Source organism: Dermacentor andersoni, chromosome 5, assembly GCF_023375885.2.
Source record: "Dermacentor andersoni chromosome 5, qqDerAnde1_hic_scaffold, whole genome shotgun sequence".
Lineage (NCBI taxonomy): Eukaryota > Metazoa > Arthropoda > Arachnida > Ixodida > Ixodidae > Dermacentor > Dermacentor andersoni.
The window spans coordinates 64,989,295-65,006,926 of record NC_092818.1 but is presented as its reverse complement, the minus strand read 5'-3'; the positions used below and the strand labels follow the sequence as shown (position 1 = coordinate 65,006,926).

The 17,632-nt window shown below is 44.7% G+C and overlaps 1 protein-coding gene across 1 annotated transcript in view; it reads right to left on the bottom strand.

Moving 5' to 3' along the window:
- LOC126531958 (uncharacterized) overlaps positions 1 to 14,771 on the bottom strand; it is a 206,992-nt gene extending 192,221 nt beyond the window's left edge. The window contains exon 1 of the mRNA XM_072288186.1: positions 14,675 to 14,771. The gene's annotated coding sequence lies outside the window, so the exon portion shown is untranslated. The remainder of the gene's footprint in view (positions 1 to 14,674) is intronic.
- Between the last annotated feature and the right edge of the window lie 2,861 nt (positions 14,772 to 17,632).

Below are 17,632 nucleotides of genomic sequence, written 5' to 3'. Positions count from 1 at the left end.
TCACATTGGCCCTATATCTGCGAATTAAGTTTTTGTTTTAGCATGAAGCACTAGTTGTTTTACCAGCCAGTTTATCCATGGTGTCCAAATCACTCGTGCTGTAACCAAGGCTCCTATATGTAACAATATTTATTTTTCGTTTTCCTACCCCCTATGTGATTCATTCGCACAACGTCGTGCCCTTGCTATCGCCGAGATATGACACTCAGCTGGACAGATCATTTGAAATGAATCAAATCGCAAGCGAAAGTCCTTGCAAATTACTGCCCCTCTATTTCGTGCCTTCGAAGTTTCAAGAACTGCAAAAACGCAATTATGCATTCGCGACATGTGTCATGCGATGGCTGGCAAAGTGCTTCACTGTGTGTATGGGCCCGCTGTCACAACAGCTCTTAAACAAAGGAGTATTCCATATCGTAACTCTATAATTCCGTTTTCATCTTAGGCACTCGCATATAAAACGCCAGAGGTAGTCTTGGCTTCATCCAACTCTTGCATTTTGGCACACAACGCTTTGCGTCGTGAGCACTTTGGGGCATGCCACAAGGAACTGTGCTGTACACGTGTATGAAGTCATTCACGGGATACCGATGGACCTTTCTATCAATAATTGTACCATATTGTCCCTATGCGTGGTAGTTCACTAAAAACAGCACCTGTTTCGTTCCTTACTGACCGCTACTTTGGTCCATCACCCTGAGCACGATGCTAGCTGAACATCTACGGTAGATTTTGCTGCTTGGCGCTCCCTACTACGTAGTGCGCGACTGCGAAGAGGCCGAGTACGAAATTACAGAATACGACTGTTTTCTTTCTTTATCTTTCGAAGTGGGCGGCAGGGGGGAGGGGTCGGAAATGTTGCACTATGCTAAAGTGCATCTGTCACGTGACACCATCGAGCAAAGAAATGATGTTCCACATTATCCCACCATGGCCCTGAGAAGAAGCCGTGTGGAACGGCTGTGCTCGAAAATGCTCTCTGCTGGAAACAGCGTATCGGCCCCAGGCCGAGGATCGTCGACCCCGTTTTTGACCGAAGATGCAAGTTACAAAGTTGTCCTCCCGCGTCTACCAACCGGTAACGACGTTTTGAATTCTACCTTCCTTCATGCGGACTTGAGTGGCAGACCATACCGTGCTCCTGACTTCCGAGACGCTCTGCTTGAGGTAGTGAATACTTCAGATATTGTAGGTGTCGGACAGTATCAAATGAGCCATGTATGGATGGTTACTTGCGCTAGTAGTGCGGCAAAACAAACTCTCGTCGCTTGTGGTGAGCTCCGTGTCAAAGGGCTGAAGTGCATGGTGATAGATCCGGAGACTAAAAACATCAAGCTTAAATTACTATGGCTTCCACCTCACCTTGAACCACGACGCGTTGAAGAGGCGTTCCAGAGCTATGGTCAGGTGAAGTCGGTGGAGAGAGAAGTATGGAGGTGCACTGGTATGGAACAGTGGGTGACAACAAACCGGGAGGTTTCCTTGGTGCTCAAGGACACTATTACCGTAAGCTCAATACCGCACATTATGTCCATTTATGGACACCAGTGCCTCGTACTTATCCCCGGTAGGCCTCCGCTGTGACTTCGTTGCAAGCGTGTGGGACACGTTCGTCGACAATGCAGAACACCGAGATGCTTACAGTGCCACCGATTTGGTCACTCAGCGGACGCCTGCGTGTCCACATACGCCAATAAGCTTCGTTCTGGGCAATATAACGCAGACGAGCCACAACTGGACCATCTCATGGATTCTACAGAGGTAGTAGATGCCACCGGAGAGACTACAGGTGGCATTAGGGACGAAGACCAGGAGTCCTTGAAGCCAACGCCAAGCAGTCACAACAGCCCAAGTAATACTAGCGAGGCTACAGGCGAGGATGACTTAGTTTGCCCACCTGGCCTAGCAAGCCTTAAAGAAAAGCCCCCTGATGACAAGGAAGAAGAGGAAGAGGCGATGGACATAAGTCAGACAAGGAAACGTCCGGCACCATTCAACGACGAAGCAACAGCAAGTGCACTACAGGCGCCCGAGAAAGTGTCTCCTATTGCTCAGCGACCTCCCTCTCCTGGTAATAATGTGCCGCGCCGGTTTTATCAGCGTAGTCAGGAGAGTGCCACAAAGAAGTCCAAAGGGAGCAAGACCACAGATTTACCTGTGGCCAAGGGCGATGAAACACAAAAGCTTTAGGTGAGCAAAATGGCTACCGCCTTCACCCTCCCCTTATGTGTAGCGACACTCAACGTAAGTGGGCTGAGGCATATAAGACGCCAGCAGCAGTTACTACACGTGCTTAGGCAGCATGAAGTTGATGTTGGTGCAGTGCAAGAGACAAAGATATCGTCTGCTGGTGATTTCAACCTTGCGCTGCAAACTTTTCAACCTGATTACGAGGTGTGTATTAGCCAAGCATGTGGTGCTTCCGCTGGATGCTTTTTGTTAATCAGAAAGCAGTTAAATCATTCTTCATTGTCGCTACGTGTTGATGGGGAAGGCCGCCTTATATGCTGTGACCTCTCTTTTCATGGCCGTAATTGGCGGTTTATTTGCGTTTATGCTCCCTCAAAAGTTAATGACAGGAGGGCTTTCTTCCTCTCACTTGCTCCGCTCCTAGATACTGACAGAGATTTGGTACTGTTGGGAGACTTCAACTGTGTTTGTGATTCCAGAGATCACTCATACCTAACTAATCGTTATGATGCAAGTGCTACTTTCCTGCATCAGTTAACGGAAGATCACAATCTAATAGACGTGGGAGCCTACACACCTTCTTGGGTGCGGTTCACGCACTTTCAAGGCGTCTCCCATGCTCGACTTGATCGTGTGTATGTTTCGACGAATCTCTGGTCTCACATCCACAACTACGCCGTGAAGCCTGTATTTTTCACAGACCACTGTTTGGTAGCTGTTTCATGGGGTCCTCGAAAATTTCGCAAGTTTGCTCCAAACTGGGCACTGTGGAAACTTAATACACAACTTTTACGAGAGGAAAGTTTTGTAAACAAAGTGAAAGAATTATGGCTAGAAATAACACAATGTCAAGAGCTTCCATTGTTTGCTCAATGGGAAATGTTCAAAAATAGAGTGAAAAATGAGGCGATTGCCATTTCATGTGAGCTGTCTCAAAGAAAAAAAGCTGAAAAGCATTACCTTCATGATCTACTGCACAAGCTGCACGCTTTCGAAAGCCAGGAACGAGGATTGTATAGTGATGAAATAAATGCAGTTCGCGCACAAATACAGAAATATGAGACGGAAGTGTACAAAGGAGCAATGGTACGTTCACGCACAACTCGCTTCACAGAAGAGCAGCCCACAAAAAGGGCTCTCGGTGATGAAAAGCGATATGCGCTTTCCAAGCAAATATTGGAAATTGAGTCTGGTGGGTCTATATACACAGAAACGTCCCAAATAATAAACCTATTTGAAGCTCATTATAAAGATCTTTTCACTGCAATTAAGCCTCAGAATGGATACGAAGAAAACGCTGATCAGTTTATTTCGCTTATGCCACACTTAGAAGAAGACGATCGCCTCAACGTTGATGGGCCAATCACTCGAGAAGAAATTAATTTTGCCATCGAGACGCCTTGAGCAGCTTTTCGAGGAAGCCTATCAATATGGTGAGCTTCCTCCATCTTTCTATCAGTGCCACACAACCTTGATACCAAAGAGCACTGATGATGAAATAATAAAGAGAGTAAACGGATATAGGCCGATATCGTTGTGTAACGTGGATTACAAGATATTTGCAAAAGTGCTGACAAATAGATTGCAAACAGTCATTACTAAATTAGTAGGTGATCATCAAACATGCGGAATTCGAGGCCGCTCTATACAGACAAATGTTCATATCGCACGTTCAGTCCTTGAGTGCATAGAGGGTAGTGCGGATCAAGTAGCTCTTCTCCAGATTGACCTCGCCAAAGCTTTTGATAAGGTTCAACACAAATTTTTGTTCCAACTACTGCGACATCTTCAGTTAGGGGATGTATTATACAATGGTATAACACTTTGTTATAAACATTGCACTACAAAGTTAATTGTGAACCGTACCCTCTCAGATATAATACAGGTACAGTCATCCGTTCGTCAGGGTTGTCCTCTCTCGCCTTTACTCTTCGCCATATACTTAGAACCGCTTTGCTTAAGCGTGCTTTGCGACTCGAGCATTAAAGGATACAGGTATGCCGATGAGGAAATTAAAGTGCTAGCTTATGCAGATGACATTGCCTTCTTTTGCGTCGATAAGCCAAGCATTGCCAAGGCAATAGACGCTACCCTGCGTTTCTGTGAGACTTCAGGAGCTACTGTAAATTTTGAAAAAAGTAGAGGCTTTTGGCTAGGCATGTGGGCACTCACTCCCTCTATATTCGCGAATATTCATTGGAATCAGTCTCCGTTGCGATATCTTGGAGTACCTCTCGATAACTTCCGTAATAGTGGACCTCATTGGACGTCCACGATAGCCACTATTCGTCGAAAGGTGACAACCTGGCAGGGACGTGATCTCTCCATTTTTGCGAGAGCTAAGGCATGCAATACATTTCTCGCTTCGAAGCTTCTTTATGTTCTGCAGGTCTTACACTGCTCACGTGTCCATGTCCAGGCATTTCATAGAATATTTGCATGTTTTATTTGGCATTCATCATGGGAAGCCATGAGAAGGGACAACCTTTTTCTCCCGCTTGAAAAGGGAGGCCTGGGTCTTGTGCATTTGTTTGTGCGACAATTGGTCATGCGCTTATTTTACCTTAAAAATGTCCGTCATCCATTCCTGCTCGCAGTTAATCGAGCTCGTCTTGCGTCACACCTCCCTTTTCTTTATGTCACGACAAACTTTGCTCAAGAACTACCGTTATGGGGCTTCCTAAAGGAACTTGTCGACACTATTTCCTTCTTAAAAGCCAGATTCACCCTTGAATATTTGTTTACCGTTAATCGCACGTCGCTAAATGTAGCACTTATAGATAACCTTTTCCCTGAACCTCTGTACCGAAAGCCGTATCTGTCTCTATTTGGCCAAGATGTTCTTTGCCGTGTCCGTAGAATGTGCATTGCGCCTGCAGCGAAAACGTTTTTCTTTAAGCTATACACCTCCACACTGCCAGTTAAAACGTGGCTTCAGGAAAAAGGACTGTTCGTACCCTGGAATACAAATTGTAGACTTTGCAATCAACCCGAGACAATAGAGCATTGCTTTATACTTTGTCGTGACGCATTTCATTTTTGGGACATTCTACAAAGAACTCTCAAAATGACTTTCCTCTCACATGTTATGGTATCCGGTTCCTTCCTTTCAAAAAGACAGCCAGTAATACACCATACGATTTGTTTATGTTATTAGGACTTTATTCATTATGGAGAAGTCGAATGATCGACAGACATGCCGAGCCACCTCGCTCGACAAGGTCTATCTTCCGTGAAGAGACTGCTCAAGTCCGTAGTGTGGTTGCTACATATGATCCCGTACCTGAATGGATTTCGCGTCTGGACGCTTGTGTTTGTTTGCGAGAATTTTGAACTGTCATTGGACTGCATACTGTGTGTGAATTTGTTTTGTGTGCGTGTATGTTCATATGTAATGTAACTGCATTGATTTGACACTACCATTATTTCCATGCAATAAAGAAAAAAAAAAGTCTCGCTGGCTAACACTAGTAGGGCTCGATCTAGTAATGATCCCAAGGTAGTGGGCGGGTTGATAGCCGTCACCGTCGCAGAATTCTTAGAGGAACCCACGCATAACGCGACGGTTGTGGGTTTCATTCCCATTGGCGCCAAGTGATCTTTTGTCCCATTTTCATTACCCTTTTTCTCAATATTTTGTACAATTCAAGTGCAACCACAGCTAATTTCCCCTATCCTTTCTGTCTGTTGGCTTTATGTGGTTGTTTTCTGGGTAAGCCGCTAGAGGAAGCGAAAAAATGAAGGCATCGGAACAAACAGAGCACTCTTGGTAACTTTTGATCTTGCATGAAACGTTAAAGCTACCTCAATAAGAAGATAATAATAAGGGTGAAGGAAGAAGAAGAAGTCCCTCCGAGCGGCCGCTGCTTCTTCGGTGAGATATTATTTTCTGTTTTCTTCGAAGAATCAGTGCTGTGTTGAGACTTCACTCTTGTCCAGGGAGAACAGACATCCCGTGGGATTCCTGTGTGCTAGAGATCACGCTCAATATCGCGTGGTTTGGCTGCGCTGCGCAGCGCATCTACGCCTACCACGGCGGTAGGCAGCAAAGAATACCGGCACGAGCCATATGTCCGACAGCGCGTTCCTAGGCGCATGAGTGCCGCAGAATCGGCGCCGCACTCGGAAGTGCCACAACAAGCGCCCAATGTCATCAAGCCGGCGACGCTAATTTTCAACGCCGCCCTACCTTCCAGCGCACCGTCAGTGAATATGGCTGAGACAAGCGACAGTGAAGCCAAGAAACCACGGGTTGACGACGACAAATCATCTACCTATGATCTAAGTGAAGATGAAGACATAGACTGCGATGAAACGCCGTTCTCCTTGGTAACGTATAAAAAGAAGCGGCCTGAGGGAATTCCAGTTGTTTTTCGACCCTCACAGGAAGGACGCAACTTCTGGCAAGTGAATCCAAATCGAGCTGCGTCGGAAATGGTCTCCGCGGCAAAAGAAAAAGTGCAGTCTTTCCGCGTGAATAGAGATGGAAGTTTCTCTGTCAACGTTACTTCAGTCTCATCTGCAAGACATCTACTGTCGATGAGCGAAGTGGCTGGTTTGGAAGTCAAGCCATTCAATCCGGCGTGTTGTACCAAGAATGTTGGCAAGATACGCTATGTGCCAGTTGAGTATAAGGAAGAACAACTGGTTGACTTCCTGAAGGATTTTGGAGTGACATCAGCCCGTCGTCAGGCGCTCTACAATCGCCAAGAAGACGGAGCGGTAGAATCACGCCCTCTGAGAAACGTCATCCTCCATTTCAGAGAAGACAAACCAATGCCGCAACGAGTGCATTTAGGTTTCACGAGTCACCCCGTAGAAGAATATCATGGCCCTGCTCTAAGATGCTACAACTGCCAGAGATTTGGACATCTATCGAAGAACTGCCGCAGTCAGCGTCGCTGAAAGATAGCTCTGAAGACCACAACCATTCAGAGTGCAAGTCTATGTGTCAACCAAAGTGTGCCAACGGTGGTGGAAACCATACAGCTTCCTACTCCGGGTGCCCTTAGAGCAGAGCTGCCTCACGGTTACGCAGACATGAGCTAAAATACGGACGGCCGCCTCCTCGTAATGCGCCCCCACCCTACCTTGATGCTGTAAGATGCGCACCTCCAACTCCTAGCAAAGAAAAAGAGCAAAGGGTCCATATGAGCTATTCTGCAGCTCTGAAACACTCAGGTCGACAACGTTCTGACAGCGAGCGGCATGATCCCCCTTCAGAGAATGCTACTCATCATGCCCAGGCTTCGAGTGAAATTCGCCGACTTCCTCAGCAACGCCCTCAGCCAGTGACACAGCAACCTCATCTAACGTCTGAGCGACTGCCTCAGAATTCGCCTCAACCACACCAGTCATCCCAGCGACCATCTCAGTCAACTCTTCAGTGATCTGCTTCGAGCACGCATGGAGCTTCAGCGTCGTTTGGTGATTACGCGTCTTTACCTGTAGCACAGATGATCCTGCCCATGCTATTCACAGCTCTGCGTGCAATTCTAAGTGCCATTTCACAAACAAACAATCTACTAGAGGTAAAAGCACTGCTTTCTATGGAATCGTTGGTGCTTCCACAACCACCAACAGCTCCACGGCAGGCTTACAATGAATAATCGTTACAACAATGTTTTCGTATTTCAGTGGAATGCTAATAGCCTTCGAAATATGTCAGCTGATTTTCGCAAACTACTAACTCAACATAACTTTTCTGTTTTATGTATACAGGAGGCAGGCGTAAAAGATGACTTCCGTCTTTCAAACTATGTTATATATCAATCATCGCGCATTGCCGGAAGTAGCAGAGCGATGTTATGCGTGAGAAAGGACCTGCCGTCCTATTTATAAAGTCAAGCGATTTAAATATACCGGAGTTCGTAGCATGCAAGATATCTTTTAGAAATACAACTGTCACAGTGATCAGTCTTTACCTACAATGTGCTAGCAAAATATCAGTTGACAGCTTGGTGAATGTGTTTGGTAGCGCAAACTCACATGCGCTGGTTTGGGATTTCAACGCACATAACGTCATCTGGGGCAGTGAATACAACGATTCCCGCGGAAGCATCATAGAGTCTGCCGCAGAAAAAAGTAATCTGATCGTGTTAAATGACAGCTCTCCAACGTTCTTGCGGGGGTTTCGTTACTCAAGCTGTATAGATGTTACGCTGTGCTCACAAGACCTTCTTGATGGCGTTGAATGGTCAACGGACATAGAAGCGCACGGTAGTGACCATTTTCCGATCCTGGTAAAACATCACCAAATACGGAGTGAGGGCACCCGGTGCTACTCAAAATATACTAATTGGCAAAGTTTTCGTCACAATTTAAGTAACTCATTGGGTGAAAATCCGAGCTTTCAAAGTTTTGCAAATATATTGTGTGAGTCTTACGAGATCTGCACAAAACAAGTCACTGTTCCAAATGAATACGCTGCAGTCGACGGGGAATATGAATGTCTAAGAGCAATTAGAAGACGCGCAGAACGGGCTTACCGCCGCCGTGGAAAGCTGGATGACTACAAGATGGCACAGAAAGTTCGGTCAACTTCGCGCAGACGCTTACAAAAATTAGGTACGAGAAGGTGGCGAGAATACTGCGCGTCGTTGTCTCCGTTTACTCCAGTTCCCAAAATATGGTCAGTTGTCCGATCTTTTAGTGGTCCAGTTACCCAGAGCCATCCCTTCCGAGCCCTTGCCGTAGCTCGAAGCACTCCGGCAACATCTGTTGCTGACGAATTCTGTCAACTTATATCCAGACCAGGAATTCCGTTTACTTGCCTACAATTTACAAGTTCGACAACACTAGCAGAACAGAAAGTTCGTGCGTGCTTTATGTCTCAACATCCTCAACTTGACTGTGAGTTTAGTCTAAATGAATTGAAATGTGCTCTTTCGTCATGCCGTACAAAGACAACCGCAGGCCCAGATGGTGTCACGTATATGATGTTAAAGAACCTAGTTCCAATAGGAACAATGGCTCTTTTGGAGATATTTAATGATACCTGGATAAGAGAGACTCTTCCTGATTCATCGAAATTAGCCCGGGTAATTCCAGTTCTAAAACCAGGAAAGACTCCCCTTTGTCTTGACTCCTACTGACCCGTCAGTCTCACAAGCTGTTTTTCCAAACTAATGGAGAAGATGATAGACCGTCGACTGCAGTGGTGGTGTGAACACACAAATGTGTTTTCCAATTACATGACCGGTTTTCGACAAAATCGGAGTACAATGAATTCAGTATTAGACATCGCCACATGCGTCGAACATGAACGTATACAGTTGCGGAAATGTGACAGTAGCAGTATTTTTAGACATTCAAAGAGCATTCGACACTGTAAGTCACATACACATCCTTGCTGGTATGTTAGAGCTTGGCCTACATGTTCGAGCACTGCGATAGGTATCAAATTTCTTAAAAGACAGAAAAATATTTATGGAAACAATCGAAGGAGAGAGTAATTATCACAGCATCACGCAGGGCGTTCCGCAGGGCATTGTTCTCAGCCCGTTTTTATTCAACTGTGTCATGGCAGCCTCGCCACTAAAGCTCCCGTCTGGTTTACAGTATTCGCTGTACGCAGATGACATCTGCATATGGGCCTCTGGATCTCATATACAAGACATTCAAACAACGCTGCAAGAGGGCCTTGATAATATCGACACCTTCTTAAAAGAAAGAGGCATGAGTCTTTCATACGCAAAGACAGCTGTACTTCCTTTCACTAGACGACAGCTGAATAATTTCCAACTTACGCTTAATGGGCAAACTTTGATGTTTGTGAAAGAGCATAAATTCCTTGGAGTTATTCTTGACCGCCAGCTAACATGGGCTTCACACATCCGCGCAGTTGAAAAGCAGACCAATGCAGTAATAAACGTACTTCGGCGACTCGCTGGCACAACATGGGGGGGGGGGGGATCAGTCTCTTCACTATTACAGGTTCATAACGCACTCATAAAACAAAAAAAATTGCTTACTCGGCACCTATTCTTCATGGTTTATCGCAAACTTCTGAGGAACGTCTTCAACGTTTACTGGCAAGAGGGCTGCGAGTGTGTCTTGGGGTTCCGCAGGCGACCTCTAGTTCTTTAGTAATTGCTGAAGCTCGTCACCCACCATTTCCAGTCATACGAGCGGTTGAAACATGCCGACATATTTATCGTATCTTAACCCAACACGAGAAGCATCCATTAAACCTTGCGCTTACCGAAAGAAACAAGCAAAATTCACGATGTTGTTCGAGAACATAAAGCATTATTACCAAGATTTGGATTATTCAAAGTGGATGTTTGTTACCCTCCCTGGATGTTAACATGTCCTCAAATAGAATCATCGGTTGAAGGGATTATATCTGAGACATGTTCATAGTAGCCGCACAACAACTGGGACTCTTCCAAATTTACTTCTTATATCCCCAGTACATCCACGTTTATACAGATGGTTCGTGTCATAAAAATTCCTCGACTTCAGCATTCGTCATTCCACATTTAGCGCTAGAGCAAACATTTAAATTATCCCGAGAGACATCTTCCACCGTGGCAGAACTGTTTGCAATCCTGTGTGCTTTGCGTTTCATAACATCAGAAAAACATTCGCAAGAATGGGTTATATTTGGCGATTCGCAAGCCGCTCTCACATTACTACAGAGCAATAAGAAAAATTCTCTGAACACTTCGCTATTGTATGAGACACTCAAAGAACTTACAAAAGCAAGCGCAATGAACCACGTAATTGCATTCCAGTGGATACCTGGGCACTGCAATATTCCTGGTAATACTGCAGCCGACGCAGCTGCGAATCCAGCGCACAATAACGCGGAGACAACCAATCTTCATCTATTGCGTAGTGAAGTCCGTCTGCTTCTGAGACATTTCTTGTCGCCTCAGCAAAACTACCTGGTTTGATCAGCAAACTAAAAACTCGGAGTTATACTTTATAGACCCATGTATAAACTTATCAATGCCGGAAAATCTAAGGGGCAACAGAAAATTTGAAACATTGGTACACCGCCTGCGTCTTGGTACTGCATTTACAAAGCATTTCTTGTACAGGATAAAACGTGTCTCTAGTCCGCAGTGTTCTTGTTGCCATCCAGACGAAGATGTGAATCATCTTCTTCTCGAGTGCACGAAATACGACCCACAAAGAACGGTACTGCAAGCAAATTTGTTGATGTTAGAAGACCATTCACTCTAAAAAAGATACTTGGCCCATGGCCAACTGCGGGCCTTCAAAAAAGAGCGCTTCTTGCTCTGAAAAAGTTTTTAGAGGACACCAGCATTTTGGGAAAATATTAGGTATCAGATGATCCGAATACGCTAAATGAGTAACACAAGCGGTGTCTGTGGTTCACAATTGGTTTATGTGGTGATCGCAACTTCTACGCAATATGTATAATTCTGTTCTGTGCTTGCAGAGCATTACATGTGCTGTGTGTTTCGGCTGTACAAAATATCTGACTCTATATATGCGTACGTGGACTGAACTAATGCACAGAACTTTGCGACTGATGTACTGTTGGACTACATTTTTTATTCATCCAGTGTTCTACTGAGTACCATATTTCGTGTCGCTATTCTCCCTTTTTACGCAAATTTGTTTCCTTTGCCAAGTGACAAGGAGTAGCCGGTGCCACCATAAAGGCGCCAACCTCTCCTAATATTCACTTCAATAATAAAAAAAAAAAGACCGTTGCCACAAACGTTGTGAAATGGTGCCGAGTGTTGTCTTGGCGCGAAAAAGAAGAAGGTATAGTTTGAGGACCATAAAGCGGATAGCAATGCAGAAAGGCTTTGTTTTATTGTACGTGTCTCTCAGCAAGACGGACAGAAAATGAGGAAAGCTGAAATGATATAAACTGTTATGTGAGCTCGAATGAAAAATGTTTTGATGCTCAAACGGTATCCCTTGGTGGTAACTCATCTAAGGCATTTGAGGCAATATTCAATAGCCTCTTTAATTTTTATGGTTTAGAATCACTGCTTAATATTTAGCGCACTGTCTGTCCATTGAAACTCTCTTATAAAATCTTGGAAGCGCTCGACAAAGAACATTTTTGGGTGTGCTTGCATTTAAGCAGCCACTAACGCCTGAAGTCAGTATGTGCAGACCGTGGGGTATAGCGCTCTTAGCCCTGTCACTTCAACTTGCTCTTCGGCCGATGAAGCATCTGAACATCTGAGCCTTTGCCCTCGTTTTCTCTTCGGCCTTTTCGGTGTTTAAATGAAGGAACAATTGTATTTGTTTAATAGCGCTTCACGCTGACGCTCTACTCATATATCTCCCTTGACTGGAGCTGCGTGCCTCCTCAGACGTACAGTGTGTTCATTTGTTTATTTATTTGTTTAATGTATTTTTTATTCTTCTTGGGTCGCGTAATTTCCGACGCGCATGTCGATTTTTCCCTCCATCGACGCCTTTAATGGGCCAGTTTATTGTGGTACCATCCGAATCAATTCGGAGCGGTGGAGTGAAGTCGACTCCTTCCGTATCGCCAATGTTTCCTGTAAGTGCGCCAGTAAATTATAGCCAAAGAGTAAATCTTGACAGTCAGTGTCACATTCACTGAAAAACGGTCACTGCATTGCTTTCTTTAACGCAACGGAACGAACTGGGCCAGTTAAGCCAGCTAGTTAAGCGGTTTCTTTATTCGTAGCCCATCCTTGTTCCACCGGCTAACTTTATTGAGTCATTAGAGTTCTGCCTCCGAAGCTATCACAAACCTTAACGAATGAAGCTATTTGAGTGTCGGCCTCCTTAACTTGATGGGTTTTCAGACTTTCAACGTTTTAAAGTTGTGAGTGCACTTTGTGTACCGGAGAATAAACGACGTCGTTTCCCGCAATCACCGGCCTATGTAGGTTTGCGGTAGCTTTTGATATCAACTCCACAAATACAGTAAGGCTATTCGGAGACTGCGAGATGTATTCAAAGGTGACATTTCAGAATGGATACTTGTTTGACGTGCTCTTCAACATTCCTCTTCTGGCCTTTAACTGTCGCAACAATGAGCGTACGTGCCTGAAAAAAGTGGAGGCAATTGTGCATAATCTAAATGGAATAAGCTATGAAAGGCCACCGCATAAAACAATATTGTACCCAGATAAAGTTCCAGGAAGACTGACCGTTGCGCTAGTTGGTCTTATACCGTAATCAGGGTAGGTTACAGCAAATAAATTAATTCACGGACACGAAAGAACAAAGAGGACAAAAGTGCCCGTCCATGTCCACTTTGTTGTTTTACGTGCGTGTATAAATTTGCGCTATTCTACCGTAATTAAAACGGTAAAAGCTGCAACCGTTCAACCACTTCGCCTTTGAACTTGAACGTCGAGATACTGCGCACGTCGTAAACCTTACAAAACTCAGCTTCTAGTGAAAAAATGCGAGCTGTCAAGGGCTTTCAGATGTAGCTCCTCCTTAGTGATTCATTGTAAAGAGAACTAATGCGTGTTCATTGATGGCCGATATATGCATAATATGTTTGAATCCCCTAAGACTCGCTATCTAGACGTAGGCGCTTATCTTTTACTCAGTCTCATCGTTGGCGCAGGTTGATCACACTGATATGTTACCTCAGTTAGGCTATTCCGTGAACTCTCGCTCCTTCCCCCCTTTCCCTTTACTAGTACTCCACCCTCCTTGCTCACACTACTAGGAATGTCTTGAAGCAGTGTACTCAACAACTGAAATGCGAGCAACGCAGGGCGTGCTTTTTGTGAAAGTTAGCGAGAAGCAATGTGCTCACAAATGAATGACCCACATCTAATGTGTCATATCAATACCGCTCGTCACACATCAGGGTTGGTCGAACATGTTCACGCCCTTTGCTTTTCCTAGGTATCGCAAACAAAGAAATGAAAAAAGAAAAAGAAAGAAAACAATTCACTGTTCGCATTTCAATCGTTGAGTACAGTACAATACTCCCCTAATGATCTGGAGTAGTATACCAGGCCGTCAGTCAGGCAAAAAAAAAAAAAAACTTGTAGCATTTCATTCGGCAAAGCATGACTATTTTTTCTGTTAATTTGAGCAAAATACCACTGCGTGAAAACAATGTTTTTATTTAGGCAGTGCGCCAACACAGCTGCTTAGGTAGACTTCAGCTCTTCTGTCATGAAAACATGAAATGGTTTAAGATGGAATGCAGTAACTCTTTCATAAGAAAACATGTTTGTATATGGTCCCAGTGAAACCTCTTCGCCAATATTGCCATGCCTGCAAACCAGCCTGCCTTCAGCTTGTTATGCGCCTATCATGTCCATTGATGTTATTTGCATTTATAGTACCGTATTTATTCGATTCTAAGCACCCCTTCTTTTTCATGATCGCGATGCCCAAAGTGAGGGGGGGGGTGCTTAGATTCGAAAAATCTAGAATGACCCCCCCTCCCTCTTTTCGCTGCGACATCACGACGAGATGGGTGCGAGAAATAACATTTTATTTTGCAAACATCCAAAAGAAAAATCGGTGAAGACAGTGAACCCACCGCTTTTGTCGGATGCTCAGTCACTATCACTGCCGCTCACTAGTCCGCTCGGCTGTGCAGTCCGGCTGTGCGGCAAGATTGCGCCGCGGACGCCGTTCCACCTCGGGACTCCGACGGCTCCGGCTCGATGACGCTTGGCGGCCTTGGCTTCGCGCTCTTCCTAACAAATAGGGGGGTGCTTAGATTCGCATGCAAACTTTTTTTTCCCAATTTTTACGCAATACTAGAGGGGGCTGCTTAGAATCGGGGGGGGGGGGGGGGGGTGCTTAGAATTACGAAAATGCGGAATGTCTAAAAGAGGGTAGGATAAGCATAGAGTACAGCCCAGAAATACATGGAGCCCAAACAGCTATGGGGAAAGCAAGCTGATTTTTTTTTTCTTTTTTGTAAAGACATAGATAGCCGGCGTACTCAAGTACCGGCTATCTGTGTCTATCTCAAAGGCTTAAATTTTTCCCGGTCGGCTGGTGAGTCTTTCTGGTCAAAGTTCGCAACAAAAGTTTGCTACAGCAGCACGCGCACTCTGCAGATTATGACCAGCGGCAAGAGGCTTGGTGACATCATTATCATGTTCTAACTGTTCATTAAGGCATCAGCGTCTCTGCCTGTTACCCTCAGTATCTCAAGGAAACACAATAAGGTCCACCACTCCTTTTATGCATAATACAAATGGTTTTTAGTGCTTCTATAATATCCACGTGGCATCTGCACAACAAGATCCACTTTCGCTTACTTATCCTGCTGTTTCAAAGGGGCATAAAACACAATAAACTTACGAATTGTTTGCCGATAGTTTTGAATGCACAGTTCCCGTCTACTTTATTTTGTGAGTCGAGCTATTTGGTCTAGAAGTTCCAACTAGTACCAACGTATAGGTAACACCACGTAGCGCCGGTCTTGGCAGTTTCCTTCCGATCGATGTAGCGATATAGTCGAGAGAGGGCCCCACATGTCTTGCAGTCGCAAATCTCGCTGTTTTCACTGGAGGTGGAGGTCCTGGAAAGGCACGTTAAAATGCATCCAAAGACGCAGTACTCGACTAATTTAGAGTTGATAGCTGGGCTAGGTGGATATCGGACATTCGTCGCGTTCCCAGCGATTGTAGGGAATAGACATGCTTGAAGTAAAAGATAAAGAAGGACCGGAAAGGAAGCACGGTGATCTTCAACTAATTCAGTTTGTTTCCTCAACTAACTTAGTTGAAGGCCACCATCCTTACTGTCGTATAATTTCTTTTTCTCTCCTCGTGTTTCCTGTTTCTACAAGCGCTAAATATATCACGAACATCAAGAGATCAGATTCCGAAAATAGCGTAGAGTGCATAGATAACACAATATACGACCACACAACGCCCCTGAAACAGACGCTGAGCGTGAACGCGTGTTCTAGCAGATACAAATAGCGTCGCGACAGGAAGAATTTAAACCAACCTAACACGAGATGAACCACGCGTGCAGTTGACCACAGAGTCGCAACAGGCACACAAAGTTTTAAGTTGGGAATATGGAAAAGGAATTCTGCGGAAGGCCCAAAGGTGAAGGAAAGTGCACGAAAGAGAAAATCTTAACCCTATTGTTTCTGAGAGACCTGAATGGGTTTCCATTGAACCTTCGTGCTGCAGTCAGGGGGATGACAATTTGCCATTTCATTAGGAATATTTATGCCATACTTGGACATACACCATCCACTGATTTGCTAATGTGAAACACGAAGCCACTAGCGCGCAAGTATTCCCAACAAAACGTCGTACATGCGATAACATTTAAGTGCTATAGTACTAACGCAGATGCCTATGGTAGTGGGTATTGCATAAATTTTATGGCAGTGGTAATTTTACAAACGCACTCGCCACCAATATTTTTTCGCCTTTGTGAGATAAAAATCAATGTTTTTTTTTTCCTTTCGTTGTCAGGTTTTCCGGAAGTAGACAGTGCATAGAGGAACCACTACAAAAAAGGCGCGTAATATTGTTTCAAAACTTCTGTGAACCTCAGTTTCTGCCAAAAAAAGGTTCAAGTACGGGCATTGTTTGGTTAAGATCCCAGGGGAACCAACCTCATTCTGCCATACATATGACGCATCGCAAGCTTGTGACCACGTGCATCATTCAATTGTGTTTTAAATTTATCCTTGTCAGAATGTCGTTGCACCTAGTTTACTTACTAACCTGGTTCCCATGAATACAGCAGCAGAGCATGCTATCACCTGTTGCACCAAAAGCTGTTTTGGAAGCTGCCTTTCAGCGCTACGTGGTGTTACCGCAGAAACAAAGTAGTCAGAACGACAAAACATGGCAGTAAACCTTAATGGCAGGTCGCCGCAAAGGCCCAGTGCTTGAATTGCTACGATGTTTACCGTTATAATCACGGTAGAATGGCGTAAATCAATACACGGACACAAAACAACAAAGTGGACAAGGACGGGCACTCTTGTCTTCTTTGTTCCTTCTTGTCCATGAATTAATTTGCTCTAACCTACTCTGATTATGGTAAAAGACCGACCAGGGGAACGGTCAGTCTTCCTGGTGCTTTTACCGGGTACAATATTGCTTTATGCGCTCGCCTTTTATAGTTTATTCCATTTAGATTATGCACCATTGTCTCCACTTTTTCAGGCACGCTCCTTGTTGCGACAGTTAAAGGCCAGAAAAGGAATGTTGAAGAGTACGTCAAACAAGTATCCATTCTGAAATGTCACCTTTGTATACATCTCGGAGTCTCCGAATAGCCTTACTGTATTTGTGGAGGTGATATCAACAGCTACCGCAAACCTACATAGGCCGGTAATTGCGGGAAACGACGACATTTATTCTCCGGCATAGAAAGTGCACTTACAACTTTAAAACGTTGAAAGTCTGAAAGCCCATCAAGTTAAGGAGGACGACACCCAAATAGCTTCATTCGTTAAGGTTTGTGATAGCTCCGAAGGCGGAACTCTAATGACTCAATGAAGTTAGCT